Source organism: Pseudophryne corroboree, chromosome 5, assembly GCF_028390025.1.
Source record: "Pseudophryne corroboree isolate aPseCor3 chromosome 5, aPseCor3.hap2, whole genome shotgun sequence".
NCBI lineage: Eukaryota > Metazoa > Chordata > Amphibia > Anura > Myobatrachidae > Pseudophryne > Pseudophryne corroboree.
The window spans coordinates 574,473,493-574,497,182 of NC_086448.1; positions in this window are offsets into that span (position 1 = coordinate 574,473,493).

The following is a 23,690-nucleotide window of genomic DNA, read 5'->3' on the forward strand; positions in this document are numbered from 1 at the left end:
AGTGCCATCCTGTCCACCACAGCAGTGCCACTCCTAAATGGGCCTGGTGTTTGTACCTACACTTGTGTCGCTTAGCTTAGTCACCCAACAACCTCTGTGCACCTCTATTTTTATTTTTTTGCATGATGTGCTCTTTGGGACCTATTTTTTAAAACTGCCATCCTGTCTGCAACTGCAGTGCCACTCCTAGATGGGCCAGGTGTTTGTGCCTACACTTGTGTTGCTTAGCTTAGTCATCCAGCGACCTCATTGCACTGCTTTTTCTTTGCATTATGCGCTCTTTGGGGCCTAGTTTTTAAAACTGTCATCCTGTCTGACCCTGCAGTGCCACTCCTAGATGGGCCAGGTGTTTGTGCTGCCCACTTGTGTTGCTTAACTTAGTCATTCAGCGACCTCGTTGCACAACTTTTTTTTGTTTGCATGATGTGCTCTTTGGGGCCTAGTTTTTAAAACTGCTATTATGTATGACACTGCAGTGCCACTCCTAGATGGGCCAGGTGTTTTTGCCACCCACTTGGTTCACAATAGCATAGTCATCCAGCTACCTCAATGCACAAATTTTTCTTCTTTGCATGATGTGCCATTTGGGGCCTAGTTTTTAAAAGTGCCATCCTGTCTGACACTGCAGTGCCACTCCTAGATGGGCCAGGTGTTTTTGCCGCCCACTTGTGTCACTTAGCTTAGTCATCCAGCGACCTTGGTGCAACCTTTTGGCTTAAAAATAATATTGTGAGGTGTTCAGAATAGACTGGAAATGAGTGGAAATTAATGTTATTGAGGTTAATTATATCGTAGGATCAAAATTACCCCCAAATGCTGTGATTTTAGCTATTTTTATGTTTTTTTCAAAAAACCTATCCAGATCCAAAATTTGATTAGGAATCCAAAACCAAAACACAGAACACGAAAAGTGCCCACCGCACATCTCTAATTAATATATATATGTGTGTGTGTGTGTGTGTGTGTGTGTGTGTGTGTGTGTATATATATGTATGTATATACAGCTGTGCTCATAAGTTTACATACCCTAGCAGAATTTGTGATTTTTCTGGCCATTTGTCAGAGAATATGAATGATAACTCACAAACTTTTCTTTCACTCATGGTTAGTGGTTGAGTGAAGCCATTTATTGTCAAACAACTGTGTTTACTCTTTTTAAATCATAATGACAACATAAATTACCCAAATGACCTTGATCAAACATTTACATACCCCAGTTCTTAATACCGTGTATTACCCCTTTAACATCAATGACAGCTTGAAGTCTTTTGTGGTAGTTGTGGATGAGGCTCTTTATTTTTTCAGATGGTAAAACTGCCCATTCTTCTTGGCAAAAATCCTCCAGTTCCTGTAAATTATTGGGCTGTCTTGCATGAACTGGACGTTTGAGATCTCCCCAGAGTGGCTCAATGATATTGAGGTCAGGTGACTGAGATGGCCACTCCGGAACCTTCACTTTATTCTGCTGTAGCCAATGACAGGTCGACTTGGCCTTGTGTTTTGGATCATTGTCATGTTGGAACGTCCAAGTACGTCCCATGCGCAGACTCTGGGCTGATGAGTGCAAATTTTCCTCCAGTAATTTCTGAAAACATGCTGCATTCATCTTGCCATCAGTTTTGACCAAGTTACCAGTGCCTTTGTAGCTCACACAAAACATCAGCGATCCACCTCCGTGTTTCACAGTACGAATGGTGTACCTTTCATCATAGGCCTTGTTGACTCCTCTCCAAATGTAACGTTTATGGTTGTGGCCAAAAAGTTACATTTTGGTCTCCTCACTCCAAATGACTTTGTTCCAGAAGTTTTGAGGCTTGTCTCTGTGCTGTTTGGAGTATTGTAAGCGGGAAGCTTTGTGGCATTTGCGTAGTAATGGCTTTCTTCTGGCGACTCAGCCATGCAGCCCATTTTTTTTCAAATGCCTCCTTATTGTGCATCTTGAAACAACCACACCACTTTTTTTCAGAAAATCCTGTATTTCAGCTGAAGTTATTTGTGGATTTTTCTTTGCATCCCAAACAATTTTCCTGGCAGTTGTGACAGAACGTTTTGTTGGTCTACCTGACCGTGATTTGGTTTCCACAGAATCCCTCATTTTCCACTTCTTAATTAGAGTTTGAACACTGCTGATTGCCATTCTCAATTGCTTGAATATATTTTTATATCCCTTTCCTGTTTTGTACAGTTCAATTACCTTTTCCCGCGGATCCTTTGACAATTCTTTTGCTTTCCCCATGACTCCGAATCCAGACATGTCAGTGCAGCACTGGATGAAAGATGCAAGGGTCTTTCAGGAGTCCAGAAACTCACTGACCTTTTATACACACTGATTACAAGTGAACAGATCACAGGTGAGGATGGTTACCTTTAGTAGCCATTCAAACCCATTTGTGTCAACTTGTGTGCATGTTATCGGGCCAAAATCTCCAGGGTATGTAAACTTTTGATCAGGGTCATTTGGGTAGTTTCTGTTGTCATTATGATTTAAAAAGAGTAAACACAGTCTTTGTGACAATAAATGGCTTCACCCTACCACTAACTATGAGTGAAAGAAAAGTTTATTAGTTATCATTCATATTCTCTGACAAATGGCAAGAAAATCACAAATTCTGCTAGGGTATGTAAACTTAAGAGCACAACTGTATATATATATATGTATATACTGTGTGTGTGTGTGTGTGTGTGTGTGTGTGTGTGTGTGTGTGTGTGTGTGTGTATATATATATATATGTGTGTATGTGTGTGTGTGTGTGTGTGTGTGTGTGTGTGTGTGTGTCTGTCTGTCTGTCTGTCTGTCTGTCTATCTATCTACCTATCTATCGGTTCATTTCCTGGCTGCTTACTTTGCACATCCCTAATACTGTTGTGTCTTGATGACGTTCCCTTTAGGGACGTTTCGTTGACTACATGCAGTTTATGATGTGAACTTTTATGATATTAAATTCTATTTATGTTGGTAAGTGCTCAAACAATAATTTTTTGATATATATAAAACAAAACAGAAATATTGGTATGGTGCTTCAACCGTATTGTCTAACTTTGGTAATATCCTCACAAGATTTATAGGGGGTCATTCCGAGTTGATCGCTCGCTCGCAGTTTTCAGCAGCCGTGCAAATGCTATGCTGCCGCCCACTGGGGGTTTGTATTTTAGCTTAGCAGAAGTGCGAACACTTGTGCAGCCGAGCTCTGCAAAAAAAGTTTTTGCAGTTTCAGAGTAGCTCTGAACCTACTCAGTGCTTGCGATCACTTCAGCCTATTCGTGTCCGGATTTGACGTCATACAACCGCCCAGAGAACGCCCAGCCATGCCTGCATTTTTCAGACATGCCTGCGTTTTTACAAACACTCCCTGAAAACGGTCAGTTGACACCCAGAAACTCCCCCTTCCTGTCAATCTTCTTGCGGCCATCAGTGCGTAGGAAAACTTCGCTAGAACCTGAGCACAACCATAAAGATCTTTGTATCCATATGTCGCGAGTGCGCATTGCGGCCCATATGCATGCGCATAAATGCAGTTTTTTCACCTATTCGCTGCACTGCAAAAATCATCAGCGAGCGATCAACTCGGAATGACCCCCATAGTTACCACTACCCTGGGTGGCGGTTGTATATTCTCCTTTAGGAACCGTTGTTGAATTTCTTCTAAATTGAATAATTATAGAATAAAGGGTGAGAACAGTGCCTCCTAGTGTGTACATTTACCAGCTGATATTTATCATCAATACTTCTAATGCATACAAAAAAATAAAAATTATGTATCTTGTATATGAGAACAAGAAACAAAACCACAGTTGTCGGATTCGAACAGTGTGTGAGTAGCCTAATGGAAGAGCAAGGAGAAGATTCTGGTAAGTGGTAGTATGGGGAGGAGTAACACAAACTCAGCAGCTGCTGTAAAGATATGGGGGGGCAGGCTGCTGTGTGATAAGGAAAGAAGGGGGACACAGACTGCTGTAGAGACATCAGGGGTGGGTGTGGCACAGGCTGCTGCAGAGACACCATGGTAGTGGGGACAAATTACTGTTTTGCCCCGGATGACAAAAATCCTATTTCCAGCCCTGTCCTACAGTATTTAAATACAACACGTTAAGGTTTTTGGTCATCACCCACATACTCTGCCTTAGAGACTGTGGGGGTCATTCTGAATTGTTCGCTCTGTAAATTTCTTCGCATTGCAGCGATTTTCCGCTTAGTGCGCTAGCGCAATGTTCGCACTGCGACTGCGCCAAGTAAATTTGCTATGCAGTTAGGAATTTTACTCACGGTTTTTTCCTCGTTCTGGTGATCGTAATGTGATTGACAGGAAGTGGGTGTTTCTGGGCGGAAACAGGCCGTTTTATGGGAGTGTGTGAAAAAACGCTACCGTTTCTGGGAAAAACGCGGGAGTGGCTGGAGAAACGGAGGAGTGTCTGGGCGAACGCTGGGTGTGTTTGTGACGTCAAACCAGGAACGACAAGCACTGAACTGATCGCAGATGCCGCGTAAGTCTCGAGTTACTCAGAAACTGCACAGAGATGTCTTATCGCAATAATGCAAATCTTTCGTTCGCAATTTTAAGAAGCTAAGATTCACTCCCAGAGGGCGGCGGCTTAGCGTGTGCAAAGCTGCTAAAAGCAGCTTGCGAGCGAACAACTCGGAATGACCCCCTGTATCTCCTCACTCCTCCCAGACCTGTATGCTGGAACAAGATTTGGGTTTTGATAACTGACAGTCACTTATCCACATCATACTGTACAATTCAAAGTGAACGAGGTTAATTTAGTCACCTGTGCATCCCACAAAATCGAATTGAAACCTCTGGGAAAAAAAGATGGGGGGAGGGTGTGGAAGTACAATTACTGTATGGCCATGCTCGGTGGAGAACCAAATGGTTAAGCAGTTCATTGTCTCATCGTGCTTATAGAGTATATTGCGCAAGTTTGACAGGCTGAGACAAATACGCTTAATTGTTGCAACTGTGACAATGGTGACTTAGGATTCATTTGGAGCTATTATGCCTTACATGACAACATTCACCTATAACCACTTGGAGTTTTACAAACACCTTTTTTGTGCTGCTTTAATGCATAGTGACATATCTACAACATCTATATTAACCCCAATGTTCAGTAAGTAGGAATACTACAACCGCTTTATATGACTGACCAGCAGTTAATTCACAAGTAGTTTTATATGGGTATCCTGTATGTAATGTCCTCCATTTAAATGCTTTGCCTAAAGCCAACTCGCTGAATGGTTAGAGCGTGGGTACCCATTCATTCCTATGGAGAGTGTCCCTGAGTGACCTCTCATTCATGCCAGGGCTCTGTGAGGAGTAGCGCAGTAGCACCATTTTCATTTTATTTTGCCAGGAGCCGAGTTGCTACATGAAAAAAAGGAAGTGTCCCCTTCTTACTGTGAGAGTGTTGTTGTTTTTTTATTTTTATAAAACACTTTCATGTTTTGATATCTGCGTCCTGTCTTCTGTTTAATATTTTTATATAAAATTGGACTACAGGTATACTAAAGGTTGCACTTGTGGTTGAGAAGTGCCATCATGCTGAGCAGGCACACTGGCCATCTTATATAGACAATATTATTCAACTCTTTATATAACTATTACTGTACCTTCACACTCTAATCCCAGGGGGTGTCGAAAAGAGCCCTGGGTATTTATCCCATGACTGGTTATCCATACTGAAGGGCAGCGCTCCCTTCTTCCCTGAGGATAATGTGGAGAGTGCTGCTCCCCGTTCCCCTCCGGTGCAGCAGCGGGCTTCGGCGCGGCGGTGGGTTTCCAGCATGGAGGGACTTACATCCGTTAGGATTCAAGTCCCTCCAATCACGTTGCGGCAATTTGAATGGCACGCCAAGCGCGAGCCAATTGGGGCTCGCGCATTGGCAGCCAATGGCGAAAGGCCGCACTGAGCCCATCAGGCCTAGCCAAGTCATAGCTCCGCCCTCTCCCAGCATCATATAAGAGACGTTGCGGAGCGGGAGAGCTCAGTCGGGCACCGGACGTGGATGGAAGAAGATCTCCAGAAGAAGAAAGAAGACTGAGAAGCAGCGGCGGCAGAGGTGATGCTGGTGGAAAAGAAGAAGAGGAGGAGGAAGACGCCATAGGGAGAATTGGCGAGGGAAGACGCCCAGCAGCGGAAGTCCGGCGGAGAGTGCTGCAGCGTGAGGGAAGCAAAAGAGCCGATGAAGCTCCCCGCTGCAGCCTCTCCCACCGTGACGGGTAGGCGGCCTTGGGCAACCTCTACTTATCTTTAATTCCTCCCTAGAGCACCAGGGACAGACACTAGGCCTGCAGGGACAGCCAGTTCCTTCCGGTCTGTGCCACTGTTAGGCAGGCCCTCCCGGCCTTTGCCCCATAACCAGGTCTCTGGCCTGTGCCCCATAACCAGGCCTCTGGCCTGTGCCCCATCACCAGGCCTCCAGCCTGTGCCACATCACCAGGCCTCCGGCCTGTGCCCAAATCCCAGGCCTCCGGCCCGTGCCCATAACCAGGCCCCCGGCCTGCACCTCACCCAGGCTCCTGGCCTGCGTCTCACCCGGTATTCCATAGGACCAGGGGTTGCAGTGTACAGAACTGGCCGAGACGCGTTCTGCTGGAAGTGGGTCCATACGGCAGCTCCCAAATAACCCACGTCTGGTCGGGTGCGAGGAACCGGCTGGCTCCACGCAGTGTACAGTGTAAGGGATTGGAGAGGGTGAGGGGTAACGGTCCCGCTCTACGTGCCTCAACTTTCTGTTAACCTGGAGTGGACGGCTGTCCATAACAGAACCCCATTCGCGTCCACAGTAAGGAGGAGGGTGAAGTACCCAAAGCCCAGTAACCGGTGGAGTTGGTCATTCGGGGTTAATCTATTGTGCCGGGGTGTTAGTCCAACTGACTTGTATTGTAGTTGTATCTTGATAGTCTGATCTGTGTTAGTTTGGATTAGAACCAGCAGTGTCAGTTGTTACCGTTAATTTGTTCGCCAGGCGTAGTTAGGCTGTAATTAGTTGTTAGCCGTTAGAGAAGCCTGCAGTTAGGAAGTCTGTTCTTCTTGCCCCTACAGAAACAGAGAACTGCGTCAATCAAGGTGACCAGTGAGTCAGGAGTGAGTATTGCTCTGTGTTCGTATGTTACCGTCCCCGTATACCGGTTAGTGGGTTGCTCACGGACGTGAGAACCCCCTCCATCATGCTTCGCGCGAGAGTGCGAAAAGATGTCGGGAGATGAGCAAAACCAACCCACCCGGAAGAACTCGGATGCAAGCTCCACTCAAGTGGCCCGGCAGGGGTCGGACAATGAACAACGTAGATCATCCCGTCGACTCAACGTTGGTCCAGCCCTCGCCCATCTACCTCATTATGATAGGCGTAATATGACCTTGGAGGATTGGAAGGCCCGACTAGAGGGGACTTATCTTATCTACCGGGTGCCCCACGATTTATGAGTGCCCCTTGCCCTAAACTCCCTGGAGGGCGAGGCTCGTCGGACAATCCCCCTACGACCCGAGGTTGAATGTGAGGAACTGAAAGAGATTTATGATATATTAGGGGATATCTATGGAGACACCTCTTCCACGGGAACCCTCCGACAGCGCCTGTTTGTCCAGTTTCAGAGGGAGGACGAATCCATACCCTAGTATGCTAATGCACTCCAGGAAATGATGGGGGAGGTACGTCAGAAAGATCTCGATGGGTTTAGAGCGCTCATCAATACCAGCTAGATACTACGGGACCAGTTCACCATGGGACTCAGGAATGTGCCCTTGAGGCAGGTCATTCTGGATAAAATATCCCAGGATGACACCTTGATCTTCCATCATGTAGAAATTGACGCAGTAGCTAGAAATGCCAATTATGGACCCCATGCCGTATTTCCCCAATGGGTGCAGCCGGTGTCCACGCCAGTGGCTAGCAGGGAAGCCAATCCCTTAGAAACCTGTGTTCCAAACTTAAAGGAGGCCTTCCTTCGGGTGGCCAAGGAAATGAGGGACGAAGTCGCCCAACTGCAGGACGAAGTGCACCGGCGGGATAGCCAGGGTACGGAGTCCAGATCCCGGGAGAGAGACGCCAGACAGACCCGGGGACTGAGCACTGGAGATAGCCATTCCGGAGACAGTCGAGGACCTCATTGTTACTAATGTAATCGGTATGCGCACATCGCCCGAACTTGTACGGAAGTGATCCCAGAGGCGCAGTTAAACTGACCTCCCTCGTGGTAGCGGGACCACCGGTGGGGGAAAGTGATGAGGGTGATTCAGCTATCAGCAAACAGGCTGAATTGGTAGGGGAGTGTTCCTTTGTAGTCGGCCGCCTTGGGGGAAAAGATCAGTCCTGCCTGTTGGATACTGGCTCTCAGGTATCCACTATGTCTGAGGCATGTTTCTTGGAACACTATGCCCATCTCAAGGACGAGGTGTCCGAGAGCTTTATTAACCTCACCGTGGCTAATAACCTGCCCATCCCAGTGGTGGGGGTGATGTGGATGGAAATGGAGGTTTGTAATAAGAACCTGGGTAAAAAGGGACTGCTGGTAGTCAGTAGCCCCAGATTGAGCCATGGCCCTGTGATTATTGGTATGAATGTACTACAACATCTAGACCAGCTACTGTTCCAGGAGAATGGACCACGATACTGGAAGAATTTGGGAGTTCAGCGCCCTGTCCAGCAGGCTTTCCAAAAGGTAGGCCAGCGACAAGGGACCAGGGGCCAAGGGACAATCGATGATCATCTGGGCCTTTTAAAGATCTGTCAGCGCCTGGAATTACCCCCTCATCAAGAGACCATTATTCCCTTGGAGGTACGGACCCATCAGCGCCTGGATGGCATGGAAGTAATGGTGGAGCCCACGGATGTGTTAGGAATAACATCTGGGGTGATGGTGGCCCGAACCGTGTCGGTGGTGGCCGGAGGGAAGGTCTCCGTCCGTTTCTGCAATCTCACAGATCAGCTTTGGCAAATTCTGGCGGGAACAGTTATCGCTCAGGTAGTGGCAATCGATGAAGGTAGTGTTCAAGGGATGTGGAAACTCTACCTACAACCAGAGGCTTCAGAAACATGGGCGATGTCCGTTCGAGTGGAGGAGCTATAAAAGACTAGCCCCGATTGGAACGGCATGGTTATCTGAAAACAGATGGACGTGTCGCTGGAAGAGTGTGATGCCGGGGATGTGACCAAGTTGGATCAGATGCTCTGGAATCGACAGAAAGTTTTTCACGACATGAGGAGGATTTCGGGTACACCAATGACCTGCAACATGAGATTCACACAGGGGATGCCCCACCTGTACGAGAACGGTATCGGCTGAAACCCCCCGATTGTACCAAGAAGTCAAGACAATGCTGCATCAGATGTTGGACAACCACGTTATACAAGAGAGTAAGAGTCCATGGGCTACACCCATAGTCCTTGTCTGGGAGAAGGATGGGACCATCCGTTTTTGTGTGGACTATTGGAAGTTGAACAGTTGTACTATCTGTGATGCTTACCCTCTCCCCAGGATCGTGGAGTCCTTAGCCATGATGGGCAACGCAAAATTTCTATTCCACCTTGGACTTGGCCAGCGGATACTGGCAAGTGCCCATGGCCCCACAGGATAGGGAGAAAACCGCGTTTGTTATGCCCATGGGGTTGTTTGAATTTTGTTGCATGCCATTTGGTTTGAACAATGCGCCCGCCACATTCCAATGAATGATGGAAAGATGCTTGAGGGATTTAAATTTTGAGGCCTTGTTGATCTATCTGGACGACATCATTGTGTTCGCGGCGACATTGGAGAAACACTTTGCTTGACTTGACATGGTTCTCCAGCAGTTGGAAAAGTATGGCCTAAAGCTTAAACCTCGGGAGTGCCACCTGTTGAAGTCCAGTTTGGAGTATCTTGGGCATGTGGTGTCCCGTGATGGAGTGTACCCAACCCCCAGCAAGATTGCGGCAGATCAAGAGTGGAAGGTGCCCACCACCGTCACGGAGCTGCAGGCTTTCCTTCATTTGGTCGGGTATTATCGACGCTTCATCAAAGTTTTTTCCTGAATCGCGGAGCCCCTGCATGTGTTGCTTCGAGGGATCGCTACCACGAGGAGAGCAACCCTGGAGACATGGGGAGAAGCACAGGACCTGGCCTTTAACCGGTTGTAGAAAAGTCTCATGGAGGCTTCGGTGTTAGGGTATGAAAATTTTGAGAAACCCTTCATTCTGCATACAGATGGAAGTCTACAGGGATTGGGTGCAGTCTTAGCTCAAGTTTAGGATGGACAGGAGCGGGTAATTGCCTACGGCAGTCATAGCTTGCAAGAGACCGAGAGGAACCCAGACAACTATAGTTCCTTCAAGCTGGAATTTCTGGCAGTAGTTTGGGCCGTAACCGAAAAATTTGCAGAGTACTTGACCGCGGCCCACGTGGACATCTTTATGGCAACAACCCCTTGGCGTATTTGGAGACCGCCAATCTGGGCGCTCTAGAGTCAACCGATTGGCCTCGACATCAACGTACATTACATTGGGATAAATTGCAACCTTGTCCTTTCCCAGATCCTGTTTCAGATACTGGGTCCTCGGAGGAGGCTGAAACGGTTGGGACTCCTGCCTGGGAAGTTCCTATTCCTATGCCAGACATAGAGTGGTGGCTGACTGCTGTGGAGAATGATCTGAGCGAGTCACCAAGGACTCAACCCCCGACTGATGTGGTCACCCCTCCCTTACTGAGGCATTCTCAGCATTCTAATCGCGGTGTTCCGGGCCCCCGCTACGCGGACCCTGACTTTGTATGATCGGACTCTTGCTTTGTGCTGCTTCCTGTTCCTTTCTGGCACGGCGGCAGACTCCGGCGCGGCGGCGGGTTTCTGGCATGGAGGGACTTGCATCTGTTAGGATTCAAGTACCTCCAATCACGCTGCAGCAATTTAAATGGGGCGCCAAGCACGAGCCAATTGGGGTCGTGCATTAGCAGCCAATGACGAAAGGCCGGGGCGAGCCAATCAGGGCTCGCCGCATCATAGTTCTGTCCTCTCGCAGCATCATATAAAAGACGCTGCGGAGCGCGAGAGCTCAGCCGGGCGCCGGACGTGGACGGAAGATCTCCAGGAGAAGAAAAAAGATGGAGAAGCAGTGGCGGCGGAGGCAACGATGGCGGAGGCGGTGATTGCAGAAAAGAAGAAGAAGAGTAGGAGGAAGACGCCGGAGGGAGAATCGGCGAGGGAAGACGCCCAGCACCGGAAGTCCGGCGGAGAGTGCTGTAGCGTGATGGAAGCAAAAGAGCTGATGAAGTTCCCCGCTGCAGCCTCTCCCATCGTGACGGGTAGGTGGCCTTGGGCCACCTCTACTTATCTTTAATTCCTCCCTAGAGCACCAGGGACAGGCACTAGGCCTGCGGGGACATCCAGGCCATTCCAGTCTGTGCCACCGTTAGTCAGGACCTCCCAGCCTGTGCCCCATCACCAGACCTCTGGCCTGTGCCCCATCACCAGGCCTCTGGCCTGTGCCCCATCAACAGGCCCCCGGCCTGCGCCTCACCCAGGCAGTGTACAGAACTGGCCCAGGTGCGTTCTGCTGGAAGTGGGTCCATACGGCAGCTTCCGGAGAACCCACGTCTGGTCGGGTGCGAGGAACCGGCTGGGTCCACGCGGTGTACAGTGTAAGGGATTGGAGAGGGTGTGGAGTAACGGTCCCGTCCCACATGCCTCAACTTCCCATTAATCTGGAGTGGACGGCTGTCCATAACAGAACCCTATTCGCGTCCACAGTAAGGAGGAGGGAGAAGTACCCGAAGCCCAGTAACCGATAAGTGGAGTTGGTCATTCGGGGTTAATCTATTGTGCCGGGGTTTTAGTTCAACTGACTTGTTGTATTTAGTTGTATCTTGATAGTCTGATCTGTGTTAGTTTGGATTAGAACCAGCAGTCTCAGTTGTTACCGTTAATTTGTTCGGAAGGCGTAGTTAGCTGTTAGAGAAGCCTGCAGTTAGGGAGGCTGTTCTTCTTGCCCCTACAGAAACAGAGAACCGCATCAATCAAGGTGACCAGTGAGTCAGGAGTGAGTATTGCTCTGTGTTCGTTTGTTACCGTCCCCCGTATACTGGTTAGGGGTTTGCTCACGGACGTGAGAACCCCCTCCATCATGCTTTGCGCGAGAGTGTAAAAATTGGGTAGTATCACGCCCCAGCCCTGTTACAATAACAGCTCTTGACTGACCATTTTAGAGCTTTCTGATGTTATGGCAAAGTGACCGCACTCTGTGTGCCCCCCCAGGCTGGTTCAGCATAGTGCTGGTTATTGAAAAATACCCAATGCCATTTATCCCCGTACCATAGGAAAATAGGCTCAGAGGTCAAGGGCTGGTTATGGATTCTATTTTTAACCATATATAAACATATTAAGCAATTGAAGCCTTCAAAGACCATAGGAGGTAATTCAGACCTGATGGCTAGGGTGCGTGTTTTGCATCCCGGCGATCAGAAGGTCGCCGCATACAGGGGGAAGTTATATGGTGTGTGCAGGTGTGCGATCGCATTTGTAGCAGAGCTGCACAAACATCAGTTTGTGCAGTCTCTGCACTGCCCAGGACTTACTTAGCCGCTGCAATGGTTTCCTGGTGTTCAGGGCCAGAGCTGACGTCAGACATCCTCCCTCCAAACTCCTGGTCCCTCCTGCGTTTCTCCGAACACTCCTGTAAAATGATCAGTTGCAACCCACAAACGGCTGCTTCCTGTCAAATACCTTGCGATTGCCAGTGCAATCGCTTTTTCGCACCATCCCGTCACTAAGTACAGATGCCCGGTGCAGTCGTCCAGTGCACAGTTCAGATCTGATCGCACGCTGTGCGAAAATGCACAGCAGCAATCAGATCTTAATTACCCCCATAGTGATCTGTGTAGTGCTTCCACTCAACAGGTTTCCACTGGCTCTGCAAAATAGGGGGTTGAAATACAATGGGTATCGATGCTGGATTTTAAATGACAGTCAAAACCGATCCATAGTAATGATGGTTTTTAAGACTGCAATCTGACATTGATAGCAGAGCCGGATTAAGGGGGGTGCTCTGGGGGTAAGTAACCCTGGGCCCCCCGCGGTGACAGGGACCCCGTCACCCGCCACAGATCGGATCTTTATTACCAATCCGATCTGCGGCGCTGCAGCTCCCTGCTAACACAAGTGACGGGCAGCCAGCCAGCCAGAGTTCTGCAGGGCAGCAGAGCCAAGTGACGGCTCCGCTGTCCAATGATATACGATAATGCAGCCTGCGGCTCTGTGACTGGTTGGAGCGCAGGCTGCAGGAAAGAGGGAGGCGGGATCCCGGCCATGCTCATCTTTGCCGGCTCGTGGAGCTGGTAGTATCCAGAGGAGGAGAGAGGAACTTGCAAGCTCTCTCTCCTCATGTTCCTCGTCACAGCCTGTCTTTACTTCCAGCACAGCGGAGCTAAAGTAAGGCAGGATTAACTTTTTCTTATGTTATTGTAGAAAGTTGAAGTAAATGGGTCATGTGTTTGTGTATATATATATATATATATATATATATATTATGCAGAGCTATGCATACAAAATATATATATATATATATATATATATATATGTGTATATACAGACCTAAGGTGGCACTCGCAGCTCAATAAATCACGCTATACCAGTTTGTAATATACTAAAGTTTCAATGCATTACATTTTCTTCAGTATATCCTAAAGAAAATGTAATGCATTGAAGCGTTGATATATTACAAATTGGTATAGCGTGATTTATACCCCTTTTACACTCGCAGAAAAATCCCGGGATATTGCACGTGAACGTGCATCATCCCTGGATTTTTCTCAGTGTGAATGGGTACAGGGACAATTTCCCGGGACGAGTATCCCGGGATTTCAACCCAGGTCTCGACCTGGGTTGAATCCGGGACCGTCCCGGGAAGCTGGCAGTGTAAACGGGTATACCGGGTCAAGGCGACCCGGCACCCGTTCTCTGCATAGGAGGAGGCGGTGCCCGGAGAAGATTATCTCCAAGCACCGCCTCCGGGAGACTCAGCGGTGACATCACCGACCTGGCAATATGCCGGGTTGGGCCGCTGAATGTAAAAGGGTAATTCCTGGGAATGTGTCCTGGGAAATATCCCGGGACACATTCCCGGGAATGACCTCTGCCGCGAGTGTAAAAGGGGTATTATTGAGCTGCGAGTGCCACCCTAGGCCGGTATATATAGTATACTTTTTTAAGGAGTGTGTGGACACCTGCCTATTGGACTGCATTTGGGAGTTTTGATCATGCTGGAAACAAATACATATATACAGTATATATATATATACATATATATATATATATATATATATATATAAAATGTATTATGATTTTCATTTTAGACCTTAGGGCCCCCCTGTTTTAAGTACCCCAGGCCCCCCGAAGCCTTAATCCAGCTCTGATTGATGGTCATCGTTTTCAATCCAACAGCAAACCCGTTGTTTAATAAATTGACCCCCAAGAATGTGATTAGCTTTCAGAAGTTTGTGAACAAGTTCCTGTAGGAAAACACTATTGCTATTGGTTTAGATGAATATTTCTTAGACAAAAAGGATGAATCGTATTGTAATAGTCGAATGCTTCTACTGACACAGACTTGTCATAAACATACAATAGCCCTCACATATTATAAAAAGAATGTTTTATAGACTTATGCAATATGCATTAAGCATCAGTATTCTCAGGATTCTGTAAAGAATCCAAAGTTGTTTTTAAAAGGTTTAAATATTATAATGTAATAGTACTTCTAAGATCCCCAAAGGAACTTTGTATAATACTTAGTATGCATTGTATTATTTGTCAGTCTTAAAAGTGTGCATTCTTTTTGTGTGAATTTTCTTTATCTACAAGTGTTTCCTTTTTGGCAATTTAAAAAATATATATATTTTTTTTCACATAACCATAGTTTAGTTTTCTAGTTTTTTTGTGGAGAAAGAAGTTGAAAACCATGAAGGAAAATATAAATGTAAAACTGGATTTGCACCTCTTCAAATATGAAGAGGTACAACAGAAGAGGTAATGAGCATTTCATCATAGTGCAAGTACAGTGCGGGTTAACATACATGGCCTCTATTTAGTGGGTGAGGCAGATGCAGATATGCCAGTAAGGAGGCATAGAATTCTTGACTGCTGAGCATGATCCATGCTGAGGTTAATGATGACCAGCATGGATCTTGCTAGTGTATAAAATAAATAAATGTTAACAAAATTAAATGCTTCCTCTTCAAAAAGTCCTACTAACATCACTGTTCATAAACTTTGCTGATAGTGGCAATTAAAGAGGTATTAATAGCAATGGGTTCCTCTTAAAAAGGGGCTACCAATAACTGGCTATGATAGGCTTGGCTGGTGACATTATACGTGGGAACTCCATAGTGGGGTCCCTTTTTCATGTCACACAACTCTACCCTGCTCAGCAATGGGCTAAACTCCTGTCATACACAAATATTATTACTGAGCTATATTATATCACATCATGGTTTGAGAATAGGTCATAGTAAAGTGCAGGCCATATCTATGAGGCTATAAGGGCTGCTAAGCTGTCGGAATAACCAAGTTCCTGCAAAGCATTCCAGAGTTTGACCCAAGCAACTAATTCCATCTTCCAGTGGTGTTAGTAACTGTAGACTGTGGACTATAGATTGCCAAATTACTGGGAGAGGGTTCCATAGGAACCCTCCCCAGCAATGGATGCCACACGTGTGTGGTCAGTAAACTATGCATGTGCACGATGCCAGGACAGTCACAGAAGAACAGCTAATGGGCAATATAAAGTTTAGCTGTCTACTCAAAATCTAATGCACTTAATAAAGGTTCACCCAGTTTTTTAGATTTCTTTATTGAAGAAAATAATTTTAAATCTAGTGCCTAAAATTGTGATTGTATAAAGATCTAAATCACAAGAACAACAAGGAAATGAAGAGTTGCACTCAGTCACATCTTTACCTTTGAATAGTCACGCTAGGGTAATGAAACACATTAGGCTCCTCCTATCTTTCTACATCACATGTGTTTCCACATGGAGCTCTGAGCGGGAATCAAATTTTAAGGAGTTTGCCATCGTCCACTTTATCCCACCTTGAACTACCATGCTACAGACACACTGAAACCAACAGCTAGAGCTGTAAATTAATGCTGTCTGCCTAAAACTAGCATGGCAACTGTACATCCGTGAGTACTCCTCATCATAGCTGCAGTCAGTGGCGGTTCTTGCCACGGGCAAGCGTTACTTTTGCCCGGGGCGCCGCCTTACGGATGGCGCCGGCGCCATCCGGAGGGCGCCGCACCAGGGCAAGATCCGCCACTGTGTTCCCCGCAGTGCCCTGCTGTGCCCCCCACTTTGAAGGGAACTAGATGCGTAGCGTCTAGTTTCCCTTCATTGAGAGGACCTTAGTTGTGCGGTGCGCGATGACGTCATCGCGCACCGCACAGCAAAGGTCCTCTCCATGAAGGGAAACTAGACGCTACGGTCTAGTTTCCCTTCGTCTAGAGGACCTTTGCTGTGCGATGCGCGATGACGTCATCGCGCACCGCACAGCATAGTGGCACAGACACTAGGGGTCATAATTGACCTCTAGTGTCTATGCTGTTCTATGGGAGAGACGTAATAACGTCTCTCCCATAGATTGAAGAGAAGAGAGGAGAGGAGAGGAGAGGAGAAGAGCGGCGCCGCCGGCGGAGGGGGTTTGGATCAGGAACGGGGATGGTAAGTATACTTTTTATTTATTTTTCTTTTTCTTTCAGCGCGTTGACCACGCCCCCAATTGAAGCCACGCCCCCCATATTTTGCCCGGGGCGCCACAAATCTTAGAACCGGCCCTGGCTGCAGTACCTGAAGTAGCTCCAAAGAGACCGACTGTACAGATTCATACTAACCAGTGGTGTTGAAAGGGGCGTGCGGGGGTTGCGGCAAGCATCCTGGTATCACCTGCCAAAGAGTGACACCAAAATGTCAGCTCCTGCTCACTGAAAGGAGCCACATGCTGCACTGTAGCATTACTTGCAGCACCCGGCCAGTGGCGGATTTCCCACTAGGCATGTGAGGCACGTGCCTAGGGGCAGCACTTGCTTGAGGGCGGCACAGCAGGCTGATGTGGTCAGGTGATTGGTTTTTGTCATTGCAACTTCTTTTTTTAATTTTTAATTTTGCAACTGACGGGAGTGGGACAGTGGGAAGCAATTTTGGTCGGGAGCTGGTAGTAGGGTGAGTTGGGGCTGCTTTAGTGGTCTCAAGGCATCCGGACTGGCCCCGAAATAATGGGGACAGTGAAATGATGGTGGGGGACAAATGGGGGGGGGGGGCAACCGATAATGTCACAGTGTAGAAGTTGGCACTGCATCACAGCATCTCCGATCGCAGCCCACATCTCAAGGACCCCTATGTGAAGTAAATAGAGAATCGGGATGTGGAGCCACACCTACTCCCATGAATACGCCCCATATTCAAGTTGTACGACTTTGGTGCGCAAAAGCACTCAGGGGTTGCCGCACCGGGTGTCATTTAGGTAAGGGACACTGCTGATACTAACCACCTACACCCTAAAGGAGTGAGGAGCCTCGCCAGCTATCCTCGTTGAATACTAGTTACAAACTCTGGTGTTACCCCTCCCTTTCATGCACTTGAAACGTACTGGTAAATTGATTTGAGCAGCTCCCACTGTGTTTGTTTTCTGTTCTGAGAGGCATTGATGTGGTCAGTATTTGGAGGGCATGCTGGTTCCTGTGACCTCCTATTTGGAGATCCATGGGAGGCTCCTAGGTAAGCTAGCTCTGAAATTGGGTGTATCTCTGCATGTGCCTTTTAATATAAGCATTACAATAGACATTTACATGGCCCAGATTGGGTACTGTTATCATGCTTGTAGGGTCCACCGGTTATCAGAGAAGCCTTGAGTAGTCCGGTGGCTTACTATGTATTTGCAAATGCATGCGACAATTATCTCAAAATTTCTATTACAATATAGTTTTTCAAGTATTGTTGCCGGTACAATTTACTGTGATGAAGGACACCTGGGGGATAACCCCTCTCTGTTTTTTGATTGGTAACAAACTCTCCATACTACCATAGGGCAAAATTGCAATCTTAAAGAAGCCACCTGATCCATTGGGTAAGGTTTGCTACATTCATACAGGTGGATGCATACTGGGGCTGATTGGCAATATTGGTGTGTGGCTGGAACTGTTATTTGAACAGTGGCCCTCATTCCGAGTTGATCGCTAGCTGCTTTCGGTCGCAGCACAGCGATTAGGTAAAAAGGCACCATTTCTGCGCATGCGTATAGGGCGCAGTGTGCACGTGCGACATACTTTCACAAAATCCGATGCAGTTTCACACAAGGTCTAGCGACGCTTTTCAGTCGCACTGTTGGCCGCTGAGTGATTGACAGGAATGGGGCTTTTCTGGGAGGTAACTGACAGTTTTTCGTGAGTGTGCTGAAAAACGCAGGCATGTCAGATACAAACGCAGGCGTGCCTGGGGAAACGGGAGAGTGGCTGTCCGAACGCAGGGCATGTTTGTGACGTCAGAACAGAAACTAAATAGTCTGAAGTGATCGCAAGGTAGGAGTAGGTCTGCAGCTACTCAGAAACTGCTTGATAAAATTTAGACGCCGTTCTGCAATCCTTTCGGTCGCACTTCTGCTAAGCTAAGATACACTTCCAAAGGGCGGTGGCTTAGCGTTTGCACTGCTGCTAAAAGCAGCTAGCGAGCGAACAACTCGGAATGAGGGCCAGTGAACGGGAATACTGTAACCTTAAATGCCAAGATACTTTGAACGGATGACTATTTGAGTGAAAGTGACATACCTCTCAATTCGAGGAATACAAGAGGTGTATTGCATTATGATCCACATTTTATTCACAAAGACTGATCACTCTACAGAAAGAAATTGCAACATCATTTAGTTTTTATTGACTGCCATATGGAATGGTTCCTAGAGTAGATCTTGATACAATGGGGTAAATTTACTAAGATTCGTGTTTTCCCGTTTGAGGTCAAAGTTCAATCACGAATGACATCGAAAGTGTAAATATGCAACTTTTTGAATTGATTACGACTAATTTACTAAGCTGCCGTATTCTGCATTTTCGGGTTTTCCGATGTCGATGTCATTCGTTTTTTTTGGCAGTGTTTTACGTGAGTGACTTGTAAAACACTGCCGACTTTAATACAATGAATCTCGGCCGGATCTGAGAGATCCGTGCTGGGCTTCATTGTGCACTTTGTTTAACAAAAAAATAAAGTTTAAATGTAAAAAAAAAATTGCGTGGGGTCCCCCCTCCTAAGGCAAACCAGCCTCGGGCTCTTTGAGCCGATCCTGGTTGCAGAAATATGGGGAAAAAATGGACAGGGGTTCCTCCATATTTAAGCAACCAGCATCGGGCTCTGCGCCTGGTCCTGGTTCCAAAAATACGGGGAACAAAAAGAGTAGGGGTCCCCCGTATTTTTGAAACCAGCACCGGGCTCCACTAGCTGGACAGATAATGCCACAGCCGGGGGTCACTTTTATACAGTGCCTTGCGGCCGTGGCATCAAATATCCAACTAGTCACCCCTGGCCGGGGTACCCTGGGGGAGTGGGGACCCCTTCAATCAAGGAGTCCCCCCCCCCAGCCACCCAAGGGCCAGGGGTGAAGCCCGAGGCTGTCCCCCCATCCAATAGGCTGCGGATGGGGGGCTGATAGCCTTTGTGAAAAGTGATTGATATTGTTTTTAGTAGCAGTACTACAAGGCCCAGCAAGCCTCCCCCGCAAGCTGGTACTTGGAGAACCACAAGTACCAGCATGCGGCGGAAAAACGGGCCCGCTGGTACCTGTAGTACTACTACTAAAAAAATACCCCAATAAAGACAACACACACACACACCTTGAAAGTATAACTTTAATACATCCATCCACACCTCCATATACACATACTTACCTTATGTTCACACGAGGGTCGGTCCTCTTCTCCAGTAGAATCCATTGTGTACCTGTAGAAAAAATTATACTCACATAATCCAGTGTTTTCGGCTCCTCGGTAAATCCTTTTGTAATCCACGTACTTGAAAAAATAAAAAAACGGATACCCGACCACGAACTGAAAGGGGACCCATGTTTTCACATGGGCCCCCTTTCCCCGAATGCCAGAAACCCACTCTGACTGATGTCTAAGTGGGTTTCTTCAGCCAATCAGGGAGCGCCACGTTTGGCACCCTCCTGATCGGCTGTGTGCTCCTGTACTGTATGACAGGCGGCACACGGCAGTGTTACAATGTAGCGCCTATTAGAGATGAGCGGGTTCGGTTTCTCTGAATCCGAACCCGCCAGAACTTCATGTTTTTTTTCACGGGTCCGAGCGACTCGGATCTTCCCGCCTTGCTCGGTTAACCCGAGCGCGCCCGAACGTCATCATGACGCTGTCGGATTCTCGCGAGGCTCGGATTCTATCGCGAGACTCGGATTCTATATAAGGAGCCGCGCGTCGCCGCCATTTTCACACGTGCATTGAGATTGATAGGGAGAGGACGTGGCTGGCGTCCTCTCCATTTAGATTATAAGAGACTGAGAGAGATTTACTGGAGCTGACTAGGAGGAGTACTGTTACTGTAGAAGTGTAGAGACTGAGTGGAGAGAGTTTACTAGTGAGGACAGTGCAGTTTACTTTATAATCCGTTCTCTGCCTGAAAAAAGCGATACACAGCACACAGTGACTCAGTCACATACCATATCTGTGTGCACTGCTCAGGCTCAGGCCAGTGTGCTGCATCATCTATTATCTATATATAATATTATATATATCTGTCTGACTGCTCAGCTCACACAGCTTATAATTGTGGGGGAGACTGGGGAGCACTACTGCAGTGCCAGTTATAGGTTATAGCAGGAGCCAGGAGTACATAATATATTATATAGTGAGTGACCACCAGACACACAGTGCAGTTTATTTAATATATCCGTTCTCTGCCTGAAAAAAGCGATACACACAGTGACTCAGTCAGTCACATACCATATCTGTGTGCACTGCTCAGGCTCAGGCCAGTGTGCTGCATCATCTATATATATTATATATCTGTCTGACTGCTCAGCTCACACAGCTTATAATTGTGGGGGAGACTGGGGAGCACTACTGCAGTGCCAGTTATAGGTTATAGCAGGAGCCAGGAGTACATAATATTATATTAAAATTAAACAGTGCACACTTTTGCTGCAGGAGTGCCGCTGCCAGTGTGACTAGTGACCAGTGACCTGACTACCAGTATATATAATATTAGTAGTATACTATCTCTTTATCAACCAGTCTATATTAGCAGCAGACACAGTACAGTGCGGTAGTTCACGGCTGTGGCTACCTCTGTGTCGGCACTCGGCAGCCCGTCCATAATTGTATATACCACCTAACCGTGGTTTTTTTTTCTTTCTTTATAGTCATACTAGTTACGAGTATACTATCTCTTTATCAACCAGTCTATATTAGCAGCAGACACAGTACAGTGCGGTAGTTCACGGCTGTGGCTACCTCTGTGTCGGCACTCGGCAGCCCGTCCATAATTGTATATACCACCTAACCGTGGTTTTTTTTTCTTTCTTTATACATACATACTAGTTACGAGTATACTATCTCTTTATCAACCAGTCTATATTAGCAGCAGACACAGTACAGTGCGGTAGTTCACGGCTGTGGCTACCTCTGTGTCGGCACTCGGCAGCCCGTCCATAATTGTATATACCACCTAACCGTGGTTTTTTTTTCTTTCTTTATACATACATACTAGTTACGAGTATACTATCTCTTTATCAACCAGTCTATATATTAGCAGCAGACACAGTACAGTGCGGTAGTTCACGGCTGTGGCTACCTCTGTGTCGGCACTCGGCAGCCCGTCCATAATTGTATATACCACCTAACCGTGTTTTTTTTTTCTTTCTTTATACATACATACTAGTTACGAGTATACTATCTCTTTATCAACCAGTCTATATTAGCAGCAGACACAGTACAGTGCGGTAGTTCACGGCTGTGGCTACCTCTGTGTCGGCACTCGGCAGCCCGTCCATAATTGTATATACCACCTAACCGTGGTTTTTTTTTCTTTCTTTATACATACATACTAGTTACGAGTATACTATCTCTTTATCAACCAGTCTATATATTAGCAGCAGACACAGTACAGTGCGGTAGTTCACGGCTGTGGCTACCTCTGTGTCGGCACTCGGCAGCCCGTCCATAATTGTATATACCACCTAACCGTGGTTTTTTTTTCTTTCTTTATACATACATACTAGTTACGAGTATACTATCTCTTTATCAACCAGTCTATATTAGCAGCAGACACAGTACAGTGCGGTAGTTCACGGCTGTGGCTACCTCTGTGTCGGCACTCGGCAGCCCGTCCATAATTGTATATACCACCTAACCGTGGTTTTTTTTTCTTTCTTTATACATACATACTAGTTACGAGTATACTATCTCTTTATCAACCAGTCTATATTAGCAGCAGACACAGTACAGTGCGGTAGTTCACGGCTGTGGCTACCTCTGTGTCGGCACTCGGCAGCCCGTCCATAATTGTATATACCACCTAACCGTGGTTTTTTTTTCTTTCTTTATACATACATACTAGTTACGAGTATACTATCTCTTTATCAACCAGTCTATATATTAGCAGCAGACACAGTACAGTGCGGTAGTTCACGGCTGTGGCTACCTCTGTGTCGGCACTCGGCAGCCCGTCCATAATTGTATATACCACCTAACCGTGGTTTTTTTTTCTTTCTTTATACATACATACTAGTTACGAGTATACTATCTCTTTATCAACCAGTCTATATTAGCAGCAGACACAGTACAGTGCGGTAGTTCACGGCTGTGGCTACCTCTGTGTCGGCACTCGGCAGCCCGTCCATAATTGTATATACCACCTAACCGTGGTTTTTTTTTCTTTCTTTATACAGTACATACATACTAGTTACGAGTAGAGATGAGCGCCTGAAATTTTTCGGGTTTTGTGTTTTGGTTTTGGGTTCGGTTCCGCGGCCGTGTTTTGGGTTCGAACGCGTTTTGGCAAAACCTCACCGAATTATTTTTGTCGGATTCGGGTGTAATTTGGATTCGGGTGTTTTTTTCAAAAAACACTAAAAAACAGCTTAAATCATAGAATTTGGGGGTCATTTTGATCCCAAAGTATTATTAACCTCAAAAACCATAATTTACACTCATTTTCAGTCTATTCTGAATACCTCACACCTCACAATATTATTTTTAGTCCTAAAATTTGCACCGAGGTCGCTGTGTGAGTAAGATAAGCGACCCTAGTGGCCGACACAAACACCGGGCCCATCTAGGAGTGGCACTGCAGTGTCACGCAGGATGTCCCTTCCAAAAAACCCTCCCCAAACAGCACATGACGCAAAGAAAAAAAGAGGCGCAATGAGGTAGCTGTGTGAGTAAGATTAGCGACCCTAGTGGCCGACACAAACACCGGGCCCATCTAGGAGTGGCACTGCAGTGTCACGCAGGATGGCCCTTCCAAAAAACCCTCCCCAAACAGCACATGACGCAAAGAAAAAAAGAGGCGCAATGAGGTAGCTGACTGTGTGAGTAAGATTAGCGACCCTAGTGGCCGACACAAACACCGGGCACATCTAGGAGTGGCACTGCAGTGTCACGCAGGATGTCCCTTCCAAAAAACCCTCCCCAAACAGCACATGACGCAAAGAAAAAAAGAGGCGCAATGA